Genomic DNA, 12,666 nt, shown 5'->3' with positions numbered 1-12,666 from the left:
CAGTTGTATGTGATATATACTATAGTACCTGGGCGACCGAGCTTTGCTCGGCAATCTTCGAGTATACCGCATAACATACTTTGTTTTACATGTCATCATTAATCAAACTCTACTTTTTTTATATGTACATATGTGGCGGCCACCGTGGTGTGATGGTAGCGTGCTCCGCCTATCACACCGTATTCCCTGGGTTCAACTCCCGGGCATAGCAACATCAAAATTTTAGAAATAAGATTTTTCAATTAGAAGAAAATTTTTCTAAGCGGGGTCGCCCCTCGGCAGTGTCTGGCAAGCGCTCCGATTGTATTTCTGCCATGAAAAGCTCTCAGTGAAAACTCATCTGCCTTGCAGATGCCGTTCGGAGTCGGCATAAAACATGTAGGTCCCGTCCGGCCAATTTGTAGGTAAAAATCAAGAGGAGCACGACGCAAATTGGAAGAGCAGCTCGGCCTTAGATCTCTTCGGAGGTTATCGCGCCTTACATTTATTTTTTTATTTTTATGTTATATATTTTTACTTACCAATATTTGATTTCCTTAAAAATAGAAATCATCAATATCAAACACTAACCGCAGAATGAACTGGAATGAAAAATTTGAAATGGGTAATTCCAGCCTATAGTATAAGAGATTGTTATGACCATTAGTGAAATCGAGAACTAAGTTATTTAGGTCGAGTATCTTCATGCGCCGGATTATTAATTTCAAACATTTTTTTAGTTATACACTATGAAAGTCTCACAATTTTATTACATTCCAAAAACTTTTAAATTTCACGAATGACAACTATCAGTTAGTTTAATTAAATGTCAACTTACTTCCCTAAGCGCCATTTGTTGTAAGTGGTAAAATGGGTAGATGTCGTTGTCAAATTGAACATATTCCTCTAAGAAATTACCATGGTGAGATATCTTTTTGCTATGGTGAGAAATCTTTCTAATAGTAATCTGTGAGAAATTGCAATTATTCATTTCATATTTGCCAAAAATATGCATTTAAATATATTTTGCCACGGTGCTTTCATATTGCATTTCAAATTTATTAGCGTGTGTAAAATTAAGAAAATTAAGTCGAATCATGTGTAAGATTTTTTTACGAAGATTTTTAACTTTAATATTCTCCTTTAAAGCTTTAATAGAATATGAGTAAGTAGACTACTATTTCGTCTAACTACCCCAACCCTTAATGGCAACCCTATTCAAAAATGTCCCTATTGTAATGCGGAGTGAAATACCTTTCGTTTGGTACCCATATCGGCATATCTCATGCAATTTTTTTAAATTTCGAATAGGTGGCAGCCCTAAATGGCAACCCTACTCAAAACTTCCCCTATTGTAGTGCGGAGTGAAATACCTTTCGTTTGATACCCATATCGGCATATCTCATGCAATTTTTTTAAATTTCGAATAGGTGGCAACCCTACTCAAAAATGTCCCTATTGTAATGCGGAGTGAAATACCTTTCGTTTCATACCCATATCGGCATATGTCATGCATTTTTTAAATTTCGAATAGGTGGCAACCTTGTGAAATATCCTGAGTGGCAACACCTAGGTAGAAAGTCTTAGAAGGTGATGCATTATCTCTGTGCCAAATTTCATATAAATCGGTTGAGCCGTTCCCTAGATCGTTCGGCTACACAAATATATAAGAATTGCTCGTTTAAAGTTATAAGATATAAACTTATCTATAAAATTTTTTCAGAACCAAAAATGCTCTATACGTATGTAAGCATTTGGTGAAATTTGAAGCCTCTAGCTGTTAAAATGGGGCAGTAATTACGAAAAGCTTCTTATCTGAACAATCGGTTGTGGGGGATATATGCTATATATACGACCGATCTCATCCACTTTTTCAGACAACAATATATGCAATATACGAAAGCATATGGTAAAGTTTGAAGCTTCAATCACATAAATTGAGGGAGATATGACAAAAATCCACTTCTCTGAAAAATCGGTTGTATGGGGGATATATGCTAGAGTGGTTCAATCTGGCCGGTTCCGATAAATGTCTAATCGGGCACCTAAATATACCGGCTCACCAAATTTTATCAAGATATCCCAAAACTTGACGGCAAGTCCTTGCATACAAACAGACAGACGGGTATGGCTAAATCAACTCAGCTCTTCATCCTGATCATTTCGGTATACTTATCGATGGATCGATTTCCGAGCAACTAATGTTTGGTGAAATCAATATCCGGAAAGTTCCAGACGACGGACTAGTGTATTGATTTCCAAGCAACCGATGGTTGGTGAAATCGATGATACCCAGTTAATTTATATGGCGGTCTGGCCCTGTACATCCGGGAAGGGATTGGACCTAGGTTCCTTCACACCAAAATGTAGTGGGCGACCGAAGTCACATACTGATCATAAGTGGCGGGCTTGTGGCAATATAAGGGAATTACATCTGTTCACGCAAAAAGTTTGCGGAACAGACTTAACTTATCACCGGTATCACCTTTGATGATCTATCAAATACAAATTGTTTCTACTTAGATAAAAGTCGCTATAAACATTTTGAGAAGTTTGCCTACTCGCGGCTAGGCAACCGTCGCGCGAATGAAATGACTGCAAGTGATTACTTACAGTTTGTTTGTGCATTCTCATTAGGTTGCTGATCGCTGTTACAGTGTGATTGTATGTAGGAGTAGTAACTATATGAAGTGAGGTGGTGATGGTACTGAATACTTGTGATGCTAGTGAAGGTGGCATTACAACGTTCTAGACTTATAGCACAGTGTTCCCATATGGCAAGATGAATATAATCCTTGCAAACGGCCGTGATATCGCAAACTCTTCGCGTGCATTTCTGTTCTCAGCAAAATTGTGAAATCAGTTCGAAAACATTTTTAAAAACATGAAAGCCAAACTTCGGGCAGAAATAAGTGCGCAGGTTTGCTAGTGAATTGAAACAAGATTTTTTTCAATAAAATATACCAGCCGGACCCGTGCGCATCTTGCGCAAACAATATAAAAGTATCTTATCAAATATCAACAGAAATCAGCTGTTCTATCAATCAATTAAAGCTTACAGCTTTCGCTGCCATCTAGCGTATGATAGCAACTGCCAGTAATGCAAATATTCACAATAATGCCATAGTACAAATAGATTTCTTTGCGTGCTCACAATCGTTTATTTTTAACAAATGGTTTTAATAAAATATAGCTAAACAAAAGCACTACGACCAAAATTGCCCAAAGCTCGTTGATAGTCCGAATCTCCATCTTTACAACCAAAACTTTATTTATAGATTTGGATTCCAAATAAGAGCGTAAAAGGGTCACGTACATAAAAACAGTAATTAGAAATAATATATATGATGATAATGGGAATTTTTGCTGCTTCATTTTTTTCCTGCACTGTTCGTAACTCCAATACAACCGCAAGTGTTTCATTGTTAGCCCATTTGTATGCAAAATTAGACTGTGTGGGCACTAATTCGCCAAACAAACATGGAACCAATACAGCCGCGAGTATGTACTTAATTTGAAAGCCGAATTTTTGCAAACAAATGAACAAATGGTAATAGATATGTATGTATGTACATATCCAAGTATGAATAGATATGTAAAAACAAGTGCGCACGATTACATGAATACCAAAAAGACGAAAGAAATGAATTTGCGCTGTTTAGGAAAAGGCGAAAAAAAACAAACAATTCAAATTGAATCGAAGACGTATTGCTTCACACGTATTGGCGTTTCGTTGAATAAATTCCACGAAGTTTTACATTGGGAAATTCCACAATTAAAAGTAAATTGTAAATTTATGCACATATTTGTATATATCAACTACTGTTTATTATCATAGATGGGCATAGGCACTAAGTTTTTGTTTTTACCAAAATTAAAAACTACCTCCGCCTGAATAGAAAGAAAGCTCCTTTAAAACTGGGCAGTATTTTCAAAAAGTTTGTGTTCAGTCAAATTTTGTCATTTTACTGTTTTTTTTTTCCAAAAGGAGTTTTTCGGCGTTTCAAACTTTAACCGCTCTAATCTGTTGCAAAAAGCAGCCAAATAATTGAATGCTTGAGGGGGAAAACGGTGTAAGCGCCAATCATAATACTTCATAAAAGAAGAAAACCTCAACAGCTTTTAGAAGTTTATGATAGCTGTCCATAGGACCTTTCTTCCCACACTCAGTACATTTGTTCCCCAAAATCTGATGGCAATATATCCTCCTTATTTATTTTGGATGATGTAATTCTGGATCTCCTTTGTCGGTCCGGCTTTCCCCCGTCAGGATCTGACACTGCAACAGAAGCAGTGTATCCACCGAGTTACCACACGTGTGTTCTTATATCGCCAGAATATTTAGTGTGGTAACTCGAAGGATGCGCTACTTCTTTTGCAGTACCAGAACCTGAATATAAAGGAGAAAAATTAAATACTGAAAAAACATTTTTTGTTGAATACCTAGAAGCATGTGAATCCCAACAGACATCTGATTGAAATGGTCCCACCTCCCAGGAACTTAGGGAGTGATTTCCGTAAGCACAATGAAGAAAGTCGGCACACAAGAACTCAGCCGTATAAAGAAAAGATACACAAAAATGCCGTCAGAGACATCCACAAAAATTTCCCCGTTTCAAATGTGTCACCACATGATACCAACCATCTTTTCAATTGCAATGTGAAAGCAAGGACTCTTACACCCTTATTTCCAACCCTGTTGAAACTACAAGTTTCCCTAGACTCCCGTTGGCACCTATTGGATGAGACGAAGCCAAGCTTCAGAAACAACTTCAGTTACCGCAAATCAGATTCATACCTACTATTTTAGTGGGGGTTCTACGCTCTTACCAATGGAGGTTCGGGTACAAATCCTTTTTTCAAGGTTGCAATATTATAGCCGTATCGAAGATGAAGTTAGTTTACTCGGCTGCTCGATCATTTACGTGGTCATAGCAATGAATAGCTTTTATTATGCAAATCTCCACATTCGGAAGACACATGTCTAGAAAGGTTGCTGCAATCAATTAGGACCACAATCATTTTCGTAGTACTTTGCTGCGTCGCTTACTCTCTTGAAGTCATAGTGTTATCTCCATTTGGCTGCTACGAGAAAGCCAGACTCCTATCGTTGATTTCCTTTGCTTATTAACCACTCCAACCGTCCTTCTCTCTAGTGACATTCGGCCACTAACTCCTTCTTGTTTTGCTATTCATATATATTTTTCTTCTTCTTGAAGCGATAAATCAGGTTTTCGGAAGTATTATCGAGGATGATGGTACGTTCTAGAAATCTGTACTTTAAGGTACTAGCCCGAAGATCTCGGGAACAATCTGATATGAGCACGTCAAACCTTCTATGGATTTTAGTCTCCTATTACGACATGCATGCTTTTCATCTATCGTTTCCTCGATATGGTAAGTTTCCCCCTCCCTCTGTCCTTCAGCTCTAAAGTTACATACATTTTCGTGCATCTAGCTTGCCTCACGGCCCTGGAACTTTATCCTTTGCTCTCTTCCTTCTGACTTAGGCTTGCTCCCTTCAGCCGGTCGCTGCCGCTGCATTGCGCCGGTGGCCTTTTTCTTCTCAATCTGGTCCCTGTTGCTGGCGGTTGTTTGACGCAAAGTTTTATCAACTGGCGCCGACAATCTTATATTATCTCTCGGGCCCATGTCAAGTGCGATAGGGTCATCTTTGACTCCCAAGCGCTAAAAAATTCTCACCACTATAAGGCACTGCGGTGGCGCTTTATTTCTCTCTCTGTTTCGCATCCTTCTCTACTCTCATTTTAATGGCTTGCGTTCTTCAGTTGTCACATTGACTTCGATGACGCCAAACTTTCCCTACTTTCGCGTATCATCCATCCTCCATGACTTACGTTAATATTTTACTCTCCTCTCATCCTGTCCTTCGTTATGACTTTTTGAGTGATACATATTGGTCTTGGCGCCACCAGTCCGACAAAGTAGGCGCAGCGGCCTAGTAGTGAAAATTTAGCAGAAAGATCGATCGTCCCGCTGACCCAGAGAAATAAAGGAATTTGTGTTGGTATGAACGTCTGTCTATGTGAATCGATTTAAGTTGCGTAAGAATTGTACTCGACGTGTTTCATTTATTTAAAATTTTTTCTGCAGAATCACTGCAAATAATGAAAATTGTTTCAGCGTTATTTTCATATATGCCACAATCAAATGTACTGTCGTGACTTCCCTTTTCGGTTTCGGCTTTGTATTTGTGGCTTAGGTTAGTGGTTACTTGCGATGCGGCTTGAAATATTCATTTGTAATAATTAAAACTTTTTGATTTTTTTAGTTATTTTTTTCGTATTTTTATTACTGGCATAATTTGTATTAAGAACGGTTTTAAACAAATCGGAATCGAATGAAAAAGGCAAATAAAATTTTAAAATAGTTTTTCTGCATTGAGGTTGCCTTTAAAATACTTAAATAAAAGATAAATTAAAATTAAGCGAAGTATTTGTTGTGGCAATTTACTACCTTTGTAATTGTGGCAGCCAATTTGATTGGTCTCTTCCGCCTACAATCCTCAATTGACCTTAATTTAATGTATTGTGGTGGCATTTGTACATTTAGTTTTTTTTGTGTTATATGTTCTATTAAACTGGAACAAAATATTTCAATCAAAAAATAAGCTAAACAGGATTTACTTATTTAGTATTTCGCTAAAAGAAAAAAATAAAAGAAAAAAATTTTAAGCACTACCTTTATATAATTTGGAAATTTGGAGTTTTGAGATCGATTTTTAAGTAGCTTCTCATTGAGCTACAAACATGAAACTTCACAGAAAGGTTAAGACGCCGTGACCAAGGAACAAAAGGAGAAACTAAAAAATAAAATTTAAAAATTGAGCACATCCTTTATATAAATGGACAAAAATCAGCGAAAAATATCTCCTTATATAAAGACATATTCTTGCTAAACTTTGCTTTTTAAATTTTGACATAGAAATTGCAAAAATATTTATGAGAAGTAAAAATATAAAAGTGGAGCGCACATTACTTGGATTGGAAAGTTGGTAGAAAAGGAGATATTATTAGTCAATCAATGGCGTTCCACCTTTATATTTTTACTTCTCATAAATATTTTTGCAATTTCTATGTCAAAATTTGAAAATCAAAGTTTAGCAAGAATATGTCTTTATATAAGGAGATATTTTTCGCTGATTTTTGTCCATTTATATAAAGGATGTGCTCAATTTTTAAATCTTATTTTTTAGTTTCTCCTTTTGTTCCTTGGTCACGGCGTCTTAACCTTTCTGTGAAGTTTCATGTTTGTAGCTCAATGAGAAGTTACTTAAAAATCGATCTCAAAACTCCAAATTTCCAAATTCTTATCTAAATATTTCGATCAGTGCGCCATCTAATGGAATTCTTTTCTCGTTTTCTTACATTTTCGCGGTGTCTTAACCTAAAATAAAATTCCCTCCGTTCCGTTTGATTTTTCTAAATATCTCAGTCCGTGCGCCCCCTAGCGAGACTTTTTGTATTGTGTAATCGACTGTCATCGATCTTTGAATTAAGCTCTAAATTTTTAGCCTCTAGCTTATCGAGAAGTTACTTAAAAGCTGATTTGAAAATTTTCAAATTATTATCTAATTTTTTCGATCCGCCACCTAACGGATTTTTTCTCCTTTTCTTAAATTTTCTCGGCGTCTTATTCTATCTGTGAAGTTTTACAGTTGTAGCTCAATGAGAAGTTATTTAAAAATCGATTCCAAGATTTGTATGAAAAGCGGACAAACATTCAACCGACCTAATCACCCCTATTCTGCATTTCGATTACGTTCCCGTTCTACGCTCCGCTTTAATCGAAGTTTGGTATTCTGCATTACGACGGAATCGTAAAGAGAAGAGGAAGAGCAAATAATTTTTCGAAATCAGCTGTTGGTACGGAATGTGTGAACATTGGAACAAAATAAATTGAAGAAAATTTGTAAAAAACATTGAAAAACGTTTATATTTTATTATCCACGCCATTTTGTACAAAAAAAAAGCAATAGAATATATTGCCGCAGTGTTATATTTTTTTGAGTGAAGTGTTTTCATAATTGTAAGTGTGTTTTTTTCGTTATTTTGGCCAATTCCCTGCCGTGGCCACCAAGTTTTGTCAAAACGGATTCCTGCACGAAAATAGTTGACATTTTCTGAATTTTAAGGATGCTAATTTCATTGCATTGGTCTAAAATACTTTATAAAGGTTTATTTATTCTTTCCGCAAGGATTGTTTACGTTTTCGCTTCACCTTCCTCTACGCCGGCAGCTTGCTTTGGCATATAACTGGACCCAACGAACAGACACAAATTATAGCTGTCTATTATAATGGAATCAATAGCCGCGGCATTATTTATGGAGTTGGAAAGCAACGCATACGAAAATTGCGAGAATGGAATGGCAATTATTGCGAGATTTGTGTAATCCATTTGAGATGAGTGACGAATTGTAAGAAATTTAACTCAAAAGTGGTAAAGTTTAATGACTTATTTTCTTATTTAAGTTCAAAAAAAACTTTCGACTTAACAAGGATGCTTTCAAGTATGTGTTAGATACTTTTGCGGGGCAAATACGTCCAAGGACTTCGACATCGACATGTTGTTTTTGACCTGGAAACATATAAAAAGCAATCATCATAAAGCCTTCTACGTTTCTTAACAAGTTTTACTTACATTTTTGTTAAAATTCTGTTATAAATTAATAAAAAAATAAAAAGAAAATATTTTTCCGCCAACTAATTTGCAACTTAGAAAAACGGAACTACGATCGAAATGCAGAATACGCAAAATCGAACTATTCGAAGTTGGATCGAAAGAGATTGGAACACAGAATACCAAAATTGCCAAATCGAAAAAATTCCAATCCAAGTCGAAATGCAGAATTGGGCTGAATATACAGGAAGTAAAATAGAAAATTTATTTCTGAAGGTAATATAATATTCAAACTCCAAAATTTATTTAATAATTTGGGAAAAATTTAAAAAACGTGACATCAGGACGGACAAGGTCACAGCCCGGGAGCGGGATTCGATGACTGAACTGCTGACAAAGCCATGCCTTTGTTGCTGCGCAACTTTTCCCAATTGCCCTCTTGGCATAGTTGATTCTTTGGTCAGTACATACTTTTTAAGTTTGCTTGTGCCAAAACTACGCTTTTGTTGTTGGCGGTTGATTTTTAGAACTGGTTTTGCTTTTTTCTATTTATAGAAATACAAAGAATTAACCAATGTTGTCTATTTGTATTATTAAGGGTATTCGGCAGCAACTATGTGTTCGTGGACTAAAAAGCACCCCATTTGGAACCGTGACCAACCCCGAAACCGTTTGCGCATAAATAAGTTTTTCCTTCGTTCAGGACCGGGTTCTTTTTTCTGAGTGGGGCTCAGCATTTTTTCCTCGAGCATTTGTCGGGCCTGGCTCAACCACGAGCATTTGAAAAAGTGTGTTAAGCATCCTCTTAGTCTGCATTGCCGTAAACACACCTAAGATCTGCGTCCTTCTATATTCATTTTCCCACCGTTCTTGCCACAACCTTAACATTTCTTCTCCGCTCTCGTTGCTAACCACTTTCACGAGCTCTTGACCCGTCTGCTTTTTCGTTTCCGATAGCTTTCTTTCCAGAACTAACAGGTCGTATTGGATTTTTCTGCTAATCAGTTGTACTGCTAGTCCTGATGTAGTGCGATAAGCCGAGACTACTCTCAGAGCTGCTGTTCGCTATACACTGAAAACAAAAGACTGGTAAAATCAACCGAAATACGGGTCAATTCAACCGAAATTTCTGTAAATTATTATCCATCGCAACAAGATGTTGATCAACTGCGCACAAATCGTTGATTCGTAATTGACCGTTTTAGTAGTCAAATGAACAAAAAAAAGTTGATGCGACAGCTTTGTACCAGGGATGCACCTTAACGTTAAGCTAATCGTTTATCAAAAAATTTCCACCGTTTCCGTTGAAACACTTCGAAATATTATCGATAAAGAAATTATCAAGATAAATTGTATCTCGTTTTTAACCGAAACGAAAAGCTTTCGTTAACGTTAAAAACGTTAACGAAAACGTGATACTTTATGTTTGAATTGTGCTGGCAATGCTATAGCCATGGTGAAGCCGTAAGGTGGCAACAACGAGCGCACATACACACACAAACTCTATGTAATTTGTTTGTGTAATTCGTTGGTGGTAATGTCAAAAATACTCTGAGAAATGTTTGTACTGTCAAAATTCATGAGAAAAGTTGCAATCAGCTTGGATAATGCTTTCACCTTTAATGACTCCGCCATCAATCAGCTTTGCCAGCATAGTTTGAAATTAATAATCAACATAAACGATTTGATTTCGTTTTGATATGGCAGAAAACGAAACGAAATCATTTCGTTAATTTGACGATCTTAACGTTAATAAACGAAACGAAATGAATTCGTTTCGTTTATTAACGTTGATTATCGTAACGAAATGATATCGTTTCGTTGGTTAAGCATGCCTGCTTTGTACGAAAGTACCTATGTATGTTGTGGCATTTGCAAGGCAGATGAGTTTTCACTGAGATCTTTTCATGGCAGAAATACACTCGGAGTGCTTTCCGAACAGTGCCGAGGGGCGACCCCGCTTAGGAAAATTTTCTTCTAATTGAAAACCTTATTTCTAAAATTTGTATGTTGCTTTGCCCGGGGTGTAAACCTAGGATCTTCGGTGTGGTAGCCGGAGGACGCTACCATCACACCACGGGGGCCGCCACATACATACGTAAATATGTGCATTAATCTGGGTTGATTTTTATGGACGAAAGTTAACCTATATCACGCCATCGATTTTTCGATAGGATTTGGGCTCAGGAAAAAAAGTTCCACTACGCATACCCAAAAAAATAATTTTCGAGCCTGCAAAAAAAATCGATTTTTCGACCAAAACTCTTCTAAATCTCCATAAAAGAAATTTTTTTTTTCAAAAAACTGCATTAACCAATTTTGCATTTTCCAATTGATACGAAAAAAATACATAAAAAATGATTTGGAGCCTTGAAAATGAAAAAATCATAAAAAATCGTTGAAATTTTGCATGCTCAAAAATTATTTTTTTGGGTATGCGTAGTGGAACTTTTTTTCATGAGCCCAAATCCTATCGAAAAATCGATGGCGCGCTATAGGTTAATAAATCGACCCAGTCTAATGTGCATACATATAGTACACAGCATACATATGTAAGTACAAAGTAAAAAGCGCAGTGAGCGTAAAATTCTCTTTGAAATTTGCTTATGTATTGACTGTTGATCGCTGTTGAAATGACCAATGAGATCAGTTGTGTTAACAAAAAAATTAGTTAGATTGATTAGGAATCTGTCAATTTTACAGAATTTTGTTAACTTAAGAGCGACAATTTCTCTTCTGTTGAAATGACTAATCTAATTTGTTCGCTTGACAAAGAACTCGGTCGAATTAACCATAATTCGATCAATTTCACCGAATCTCCGTTAAGTCAAGAACAACAGAACCTATTTGTTAATTTTACTAGCACCATTTCTTTCAGTGTACAGCTGTTTAAAGCTTACAACGATTCTGTGTGCGAAATGTGTTTGCCCACAGCTCGGAGTTGGATAGGGTGAAGTTCATCAGCTGCTTCCTTTAGCTTTCTGTTGTTCGAAGTTTGCCATCAGCCAGCTTAGTATCGAAACCTATTTAGAAGCCTTCTCAGTCGCATGTTGAATTTGCAGTGAATATGTTAGTCGGGAGTCTAACCTTACTCCTAAATAAATACCTTCTTTGTGCCTATCATGAGTAAATTAAGCTTTATAAGTGCTTCTCCTGTCTTTCGGGCTGTAATTTCTGCAGCAATGTCATCTGCGTATCCAACTAAGCATGATCCAGTTGCCGACGTCTAAGATCGCTGTGCTATTTCAACGCTTGTAAGGACGTCTTCGATTGTGCATAAATTGCATTTTCCGGGCCTGAAGCCATGCTGTCGTTTGTGCGATGGACGGTCATGCCAACTTGGTAGTTTCTTTGCTATTGATCAATTTGCGCTTCAGCGCTACAGTGTAGGTGTGAAACTTCCTTATTCTATTATACAGCTCGTCGCGCCGTACCGAGTCTCATAACTGTTTTATGACATTTAACGTCGCCATTTCTGGAGCTTTACTATTCCATAAAAAACTCTATGCGCCCTTTATATAGCATAGACATTTGTTTCGAATACACTGCATGCATCAGAAACTAGATAAGACTGCCTGACCTGTTGACACTTTTTTAGACATATATTTGTAAAGCCTTTTCCGCTGACTAAGACTTCAAATTTTCTCTCTGGAAGTCAAAACTTAAGGTTAGTTGTAAAATGTTTAGTATGAGAGTTGTTTAGTATTCAGAGTTAATGCATTGGAGTCCTAAATGATTATGATGGTTAGGATTGGTTTTCGGGCATCAGGGACATGAAGACTACCTAACCAAGCAGGGTACTATAGCAGAACTCTACGGACCATAGCAATTCTGTGGACTCACAAAGGCACGCACTAAAGAAACCATAAGCAACTGGTAAACAAAGCAGTTCAGACAAGATTGGATTTAATGCGCGGTTTATAGTCTCAGCAACGAGAGTATCAGCCATACTCATTACCCTTAGCTGAGATAGCCTATGAGCTGTCATTGTATACAATACGGGACACTATAGTCTACGATATCCTAAGTAAGTTAAATCCATCCGA

At 36.9% G+C, this 12,666-nt stretch overlaps 1 protein-coding gene across 3 annotated transcripts in view; it reads left to right on the top strand.

The window, feature by feature from the left end:
* Csk (C-terminal Src kinase) overlaps positions 1-12,666 on the top strand; it is a 130,120-nt gene that overhangs the window by 15,857 nt on the left and 101,597 nt on the right. The window lies entirely within an intron of this gene.

Source organism: Eurosta solidaginis, chromosome 1 (genome assembly GCF_040869045.1).
Source record: "Eurosta solidaginis isolate ZX-2024a chromosome 1, ASM4086904v1, whole genome shotgun sequence".
NCBI lineage: Eukaryota > Metazoa > Arthropoda > Insecta > Diptera > Tephritidae > Eurosta > Eurosta solidaginis.
Note: the sequence above shows the minus strand (reverse complement) of the source record. Positions and strands in the feature narration are given on the sequence as shown.